Below are 8338 nucleotides of genomic sequence, written 5' to 3'. Positions count from 1 at the left end.
TGTTTACACTGTATATGACCTTGGGGATGGATCTTGCAACACCCCCGCCCCAACAGAATTATAGATTTCTTGGTCTTCTGAGCCTACCTACCTCCTCACTCCAGGAGGGAATGTTTCAATTCAGAGAAAATTGCTATACAACACTGATAAGTCTGTCCTTCAATAGTTGTTCGCTGCTTCTATAACCTTGGAGGGTTTCAGCTATTCCAGACTTAACCTCAGATTTCTCCCTGCAGGAGGGAATATTTCAATCTGTAGAAATTTGCTACAAACGTCTATGTAGATTTCCTTTTATTTTGCCATGGGTATGTGTTTGAGGACTGCATTCATAAGTGCATGTGTATTCATATGTGTGTGGGCATACACATATGGGTAGGTGCTCATGTATATGTGTGTGCAGGCCAAAGGTCAGCATTTGTTTCTTACTTGGTAGCTCCCACCTTATTCTTTGAGGTAGTATCCCTTTCTGAAACTAGAGCTCACTGAATGGGCTCGGCTAGCCTGCCAGAGAGAACCAGGGATTCCCAGTTTTCATTTATCTTCCGAGCACTGAGATTATCGGCCATATCACCACAGGTGGCATTTACTTGGATGCTGGGAATCCAAACTCAGGGTCTCAGGATTGTGCTGCAAACTCTTTTTCACCTTCTTCCCATCCTCCATCTACATTCTTATTTCTTAGATTACAGTTTTGGTATCTGTCTGTCAAGATGAGGCAAGAGAATGGCATAGAAGGAAAGGAAGGGGTCATCACACGGTGGCAATCAAAAACTCACCAGTACAAACCAAAGGAGATTGTTTGTCTTTGAACACTTAATATTTTAGCTATTACCAATAAGTAGATATTATTAAAAACATGCAAAACTAACTGGCACAAATATAACAGTGGCAAAATAATACTTATATTATTATTATTATTATTATTATTATTATTATTATTATTATTATTATATCAAGGTCATGGTGGCAACACATCAATATATATATTAAAGGATTACCATAAATTTAGAAGAACAACACCATAAAGAAACACCATAAAGAAACACCATAAAGAATGAGCTGGTGAGAGAAAAATCACTGACAAGAGATAGTAGGATACATGTGCTTGTAAGTGGAGATTTATCCTGAGCATGTGGGACAGTATTTTTAAAGCACACAAACAGCTCTTGCAAATTGTTCCTGACATTCCAGCACTACACTATATGACAGAAACGTTTGTGCCTATAGCTACTCACAAGGGACCAACTTGTTGGCAATGCTTGGCAACATGTCTCCTCAAATGTTTTCTGTTGACTACACCATCTGCTCCAGGAGTTGGTGCCAGGATGAGCATTATCAGCATTTGCTGGCTTTCTCCTTTACTCCTTGCACTCAAGTCTTGACCAAATTCAAAATTTGAAGAAAAACAGATCAGACTAGGCATCAGAAATAGATCTGATAATTTTTTTATTATATTTTCAATATTAAACATACAACTTTAGTCTTTTTATATTTGCCTCTCTATTAATTGCATCAGGATTTTTACATTAGAAAAGTAGGTGTGTGGGCTGTGGTACTTGCATACTATGCACGGGGCTCTGGTTTCCAACAAACAAACAAACAAAAAAATCAGAAACACATGTGCCCATTTTACAGTAGATTATTGACTCCTGAAAACCAACAGATCATAAAGGAAATATTCTTACTAAAACAATCAAATGGACTATTGCAGTTCATTATCTTTATTGGAATATTGCCTATACATGTCTCCTATAAAACAAGTACTATATTTAATCATTTCAAAACTCTAAATACATCATTTAACATGATCTATATTTAAAAAAAACAAATATAGATTACAGTAGAATCTATAGTTTCAATTTTAGTAGTAGAAATGTAGTTCAGGCATATCAAGTGCATTTCACATGTGTATATATGTATATATGTTTCTTTTTATAGTTAGTCATTATGGATTTAAATGTTATTGTATCAATTTGCTTCACAACTTAACACTTGTTCCCTCAATTTGGCTGTGTGTAATATAATTTTCAACACATGCTTTAGTTTTCTATCATTTTTTAAAAAAATTATGATTCTGTGAATGAATTAAATTATATGAGTTCTTCAATGCTTGCAAATATTCATCTTTTTATAAGGGAGGAAACACAAGCCTCTTTGTGTAGTTGGTGTAGACTTGGTTATACACTGGATTCTCACTGTAATGCTGTCTTTGACGGGCACTGGAATCTCCCTGTAGTGCTGAGTTTATGAACACTAGAATGTCATTGTGTAGTGTTGAGTTTATGGACACTGGAATCTCACTGCTGTATTGTGTCCGGAGCTATTTCAACATTTTCTAGTTGTTAGTGTTTCAAGAAAGGATGCTAATGTCTATGTTATTCTTTTTCCTATTCGTTTTTTACTTTTTTGCTTTATAACTTGTATATTTTTCACATAAGACAATATATGAAGGTATTTCACTGTTGTCTGGTTTTTTTGTTAATACCACTGGGACATCATGAAAACTTACAAATATCTGACAGGATTTTTTTTTTCCTTCTGTCTGTTTCTGCTCACATTAATTCTTCTTTGTGTTGTTTCTGCTTGGCTTTGGAACTCTTTTCTCCATCTACAAATTCTTATAATTTACTCTCTGTTCTGTACTTTAATTTATGCTTTAAAAATTGGGAAATTTATTTCACTTTAAAACAATGTAAAATATTCATGTTATTTGCTCTTTCTGTAAGTTCATATATTCAAATTTTACTGGACTATCATATATAGCCTTTTAATATGCTGTGATCAGAACCTATTCTTTTCCTTATTTATTTACCTGTGTGTGTGAGAAAGAAAGAGAGTTAGAATGGGAATGCCAGGGCATCTACCACTGCAAACAAACTCCAGGCACATGTGCATCCTTGTGCATCTGGCTTTATGTGAGTACTGGGGAACAGAACCTGGGTCCTTTGGCTTTACAGGCACATGCCTTAACTACTAAACCATCTCTCCAGCCCAGATCTTTTTTTATTTGGGACATAGCCATGTATTTTTTCCTATTTGTTTAAAAGAACTCCACTTTACTTGAGAACTATTCTGAGTTAATCTCCATTCTTTCTCTCTTTAGCTGTTCATGCCACCTGAGGTGTGATATTATTTGTTTCATTCAGTTTACCCATATGTAAATCTAGATGTTATTTATGCATGATCATACAGTAATCTCACTAATAAAATTTAGGTTGAAAAACTACAAAATTAACTCAGAATAATGAAACAAGTATTGATCCAATATATTCACACAGAATGACAAAGGTCAAAACTCAAAAGAAGAAACAGAATTTAGGAAGAAAAGATACTTTTATATTTTCCATATTACGTCACGATGGTACACTTTTACTGTGAAAACTTGGTGCCCTAAGCAAATCACTTTACAACAACACTGAAGCAGATTTAAAATTGTGAATTAAGCCGGGCATGGTTGCATACACCTTTAATCCAGCACTTGGGAGGCAGAGGTAGGAGGATCGCCGTGAGTTCAAGGCCACCCTGAGACTACATAGTGAATTCCATGTCAGCCTGGGCTAGAGAGAGATCCTACATTGAAAAACAAACAAACAAACAAAATCTGAATTAAATCTCCAACAAGCTTACTAAACATATTTTACTAAGCATCCCTAGTACCATTATAGTTACTGGAGCAGTCCAGTGAGGAAGTATGGCACTGAAGCCAGGTTACCTGAGCTGGGGTTTCTCTCTGATGACTAACTAAGAGCAGGAGAAGCAAAGCCCATGACCACCTAAGGCAAGGAATCTAAGAGACACTACTGCACATTCAACTGAGGTCTCAACTAGCAATCTGTTGAATGTAAAAATGAATTAAACCTCCATGCTCACATAGTAAAGAATCTTTAAAGAATAAAATGACTCTTTCAAGCCAATAAACCAAAGTATTCCAGAGTTATCACATATAGAATACACAGATGGTACATGTGTTTATGAAAAGAAATGAAAGATAAGCTTGAAGAAATGCTAAGGGAACAGAAAAGTATTAAAATGACAAAGTGGGATTTTGAAAGAACCTACAATGTTTTATGTGATAAAATATGATAAAAAAGAAATTGTCAGTAAACATTAATTTTAACGTTATAGCAAGTTGAAAAGGGAATCAGAAAATGAATATACGTTTATGTTGCTAAACGAGTGCAAAGATAGGAAATATGGAATATCTTGTCAGTGATACAACAATATTTAGGGTATAAAGTGACAATGCTCATAAGAACAATAGCATTTAGGGGATTGGTGAATGTACTTAATTGGTCTTCTAGAAGACATGGAACACCAGAGATACAGATACATATATTATAGAAATTTAGATTTTTGAGAAGTTAAACTTGCCTTTCTAGGCACTTAAATGTGTTTGTAGCTTCCACATTAGTAAAGATAGTCTAGAATGTGAAAAGATATAAAATTATTTTGAAGACAAACAGGATGAATTAAATAAAAAAGGCATACTTAATGAGTTCTGAATCATAATAAAAAGGATCAAATAGCAAGAAAAAAGTTAAAATAATGATATGAGCCTAAGGAAAATGTGAGAAAATTGGAAATAATTGTAAAAACTACTAATGTAGAAAGCTGAATGACAAGGATTATTAAAACTGAACTGTTTTTATAGAAATAAAACATTCGTCTAATAATAAAACTCTCTTCAAGAAAGCAGGTGCATCAGCCACCTTTCTGTCCAGGAGAAAGAATCTGAGACAATTTAAAGACACTCACAGTTCCAGAAGTTCCGTCCCAAGATGGTTGCTGGCCCTGGATTTGGGTCTGTACTCAGAGGACATCACAAGAAGGATGGTTTGGTAGGACAAAGCTGGTTACCTCCTCACAGTGGGGAAAAAGGAGAGCCAAAGCCCAGGGTTCCGATATCTCAACGACCTAACTTTCTTTTTTATAGGTTCTACTTCCTAAAGTTCCCACCAGCTCCTAATAGCAGGTGGATGACAAAGCTTAAGCTTATGGGTTGTTGGAAGACATTCACATACAAATCATAACATATATATATATGCATTAGAAGAGAAAATTGGAATATCCAGATTATACATAGTACAAAGCCATTATGACTATACAAAAGAGAATATGAAAATTAAAAAATAGATTTAAAAAGTTACATGATTTGAATGAAGTCCTAAAGCAGTATTACTTATTTATAATCAGTTAATAAACCCAGATTTAAAGCTTTGCCTTGAAAATCTTTCAGATCTAGAGTGCTTCAAAAATATATTTTTTAAAATTTAAGAAAAATCAGGCTGGAGAGATGGCTTAGCAGTTAAGCGCTCACCCGTGAAGCCTAAGGATCCTGATTCAAGGCTAGATTCTCCAGGACCCACGTTAGCCAGATGCACAAGGGGGCACATGCATCTGGAATTCGTTTGCTGTGGCTGGAGGCCCTGGCGCACGCTCTCTCTCTCTCTCTCTCTCTCTCTCTCTCTCTCTCACTCACTGTTTCTCTGTCGCTCTCAAGTAAACAAAAATAAACAAAAAAAATTTAAGAAAAAAATTATTTCAGTCAGGCATGGTGGTTAATGCCTTTAATCCCAGCATGAGGAGGCAGAGGTAGGAATATCACTATGAGTTCATGACCACCCTGAGACTACATAGTGAATTCCAGGTCAGTCTGAGCTAGAATGAGACCCTACCTTAAAAAACTAAAAATCAAAATTTCAATTACAGAAACATTATTTTCAGATCACAAAGTAAGAATAAATCTGTTTTTCTGAATTCACATAAACTTGATTATAAAAAATTACCAGGTCACAAAAGAAAAGAAAACAAGATCTCTTTCTATGAATGTATATGCAGAGGTAACAAACAGAAATTTAGCAAACTAAATCGAACAATAAACTCAATTGAGAAAGTACTTTGATCATGTAAAGTTTATCACAAAATAAGGTATATTTTAAAAACGTAAATAATGTAAGAAAAAAAATCAAATGTTAGACAAAACAATAGACTAAGAGAAAGTTGTATCATCCTCTCAATGATCTAGAAACATAATTGTAGTGGTTCAGCTTCCGAATGGGACTTGAAGAGGCTTAGAAAATTTATATAGTGAAATTTCTCCAACATCATAGTGTGTGATAAAATCATGAACCTTTTTTTTTTTTTAAGTTCAGTAGCAAATCAAGGATGCTATATTTATCATTACTTGTACTCATCTTTGGTGGGGATGTAACTAACTAAATACTGCATTAAGAAGGAAATAAAAGTCTGGAGCCAGCATGATCATCCACTGGGTCCCTACACTGATGTCTTGAAGAGCCCACTCAGCCTGGACCAGTGCTTCGGCAACCAAAGACCATCCTTGAGGATGAAGGATAAGGCAGTTATGGGCCACACACTATGTGTCTGCTCTCAGGGAACTGTCATTAGTGACAAGCATTACCTCTTCATCCAGAAATTGGGGGTGGGTGAATCCTGGGTCACAAACAGCAAGGCCAGGACCGGGAGGAGGTACAGTGAGAAGCAGACATGCATCGCCTCTTCCATCACCCCCACATCCTCTGGATTTGGGTTCCATGAATCAAGCACACATCCAGGTAGAGAGCTCACGCCAGGCCCTAGCTCAGCAGGACTGGGTGGCCCAATGGTACACAGAGCACTTTTCTGTGCAGATCCACTGATGTATGGTCCTTAGGCTGTGTGCTTTATGCTGTGATGTTTGGAGAAGGCGTTTATGTTCTAGAAGGGTGACAGTGTGGCCCTTACCACTGCATCTACAGCAATGCAACAGCTGTTGGACTCTACTTTGACTTGGATCCCCAGGGCCCTTGCATTCCTCTCCTGCTCAGTCAGCTGGAGGCAATGCAGCCAGCGCCAATGCATACATAGCTCTTGGCCAGCACACCAGCCAAATCTGAACAAACCAATAGGCTCATTGAGAAGATGGGCCTGTGTGCCTTACAAAGAGGCTCCCATCCTTTGTGGAGCTCTGTTGCATCAAGTTTGTAGTGCTGGTAGATATCACCCAACCAAGACCAGCTTGTGGGAAAAAGAGTTTTATTTTGGCTTGCAGGCTTGAGGGGAAGCTTCATGATGGCAGGGGAAAATGATGGCATAAGCAAAAGATGGCCATCACCCCCTGGTTCACGTGACATAGACAATGGGAACAGGACAGTGTGCCAAACTCTGGCTTGGGGAAACTGATTATAAAACCCATAAACCCACCCCCAACAATACACTGCCTCCAGAAGGTGTTAATTCTCAAATCTCAATCAGCTGGGAACCTATCATTCAGACCACCTAAGTTTATGGGGAACACCTGAATCAAACCACCACAGACTCCATCCATTCTACCCAGAACTTAAAGCAGGGGATCCCATCACCTCAGTCCTGAGTCTGCTCTTCTGTTCTCTTGCCCCAGTGGCTGGGCAAGGAGCCTAAGGGTGGGTAGGGGAGTGAAACTGAGGGGAAAAAAATAGTACATGGCTCTAAGCTGGAATGCTGGGCTCACATTATTTTCTGCCTCTAATCTGGTAATAGGAAAACGTATAAATGTATAAATAAAATGAAAGCAGGCTGGTCTGCATTGTCATATCAAAAAAGAAAAGAAAGTGTCAGTCACTTTTAGAAGAAACATAAAATTGTTATTCATATTCACAGGTTACTTAACTAAGCAAGGAGACATTACTAGATTTATTTGAGGGTTCAAAATATCTCTAGATAAAAATCAGCATGTCACATTAATTCATCTTCGACATCTACAAATTAAGGAAGTGTAGAACTGACAAAATATCAAAACTATACAGTGCAATTTGTGAGGCTTTCAAGGAGAAAAGTGTAGAATTACAAGAAGACACTACAGAAGATTTAGTGAGTAAAGAAAACAATATTCACACAGTGAGAACTCAATAGTGTGAAGTCAGTTCTCGACAGTTTTTCATGTGTGCATGTGGGTGTATATGTCAGTCTATAAATTTAAAGGAAGGCACTATTTTAGTTGGAATTCCAAGGCTGTTTATGACACAAATAAACTTGAAGAGATAGTGAATACCCAAAGATATTAGAAATCATACATAAATAAGACAGTAGAAATGCTTCTCAAAAAATATAATAAATATGGGCTGGAGAAATGGTTTAGCAGTTAAGCACTTGCCTGTGAAGCCTAAGGACCCAGGTTCAAGGCTCGATTCCCCAGGTCCCACGTTAGCCAGATGCACAAGGGGACGCACGCTTCTGGAGTTCATGTGCAGTGGCTGGAGGCCCTGGTGCGCCCATTCTCTCTCTCTATCTGACTCTTTCTCTCTCTCTCTGTCTGTTGCTCTCAAATAAATAAATAAATAATGAACAAAAAATTAAAATA

The 8338-nt window shown here is 37.1% G+C and overlaps 1 pseudogene; it reads left to right on the top strand.

Moving 5' to 3' along the window:
• The first annotated feature begins 6364 nt into the window (after nucleotides 1-6364).
• Nucleotides 6365-6867, top strand: LOC123455278 (annotated as a pseudogene).
• Nucleotides 6868-8338: the final 1471 nt, after the last annotated feature.

The sequence above is a fragment of the Jaculus jaculus genome, chromosome 16 (assembly GCF_020740685.1).
Source record: "Jaculus jaculus isolate mJacJac1 chromosome 16, mJacJac1.mat.Y.cur, whole genome shotgun sequence".
NCBI lineage: Eukaryota > Metazoa > Chordata > Mammalia > Rodentia > Dipodidae > Jaculus > Jaculus jaculus.
This window is presented reverse-complemented; position numbering and strand designations above follow the sequence as displayed.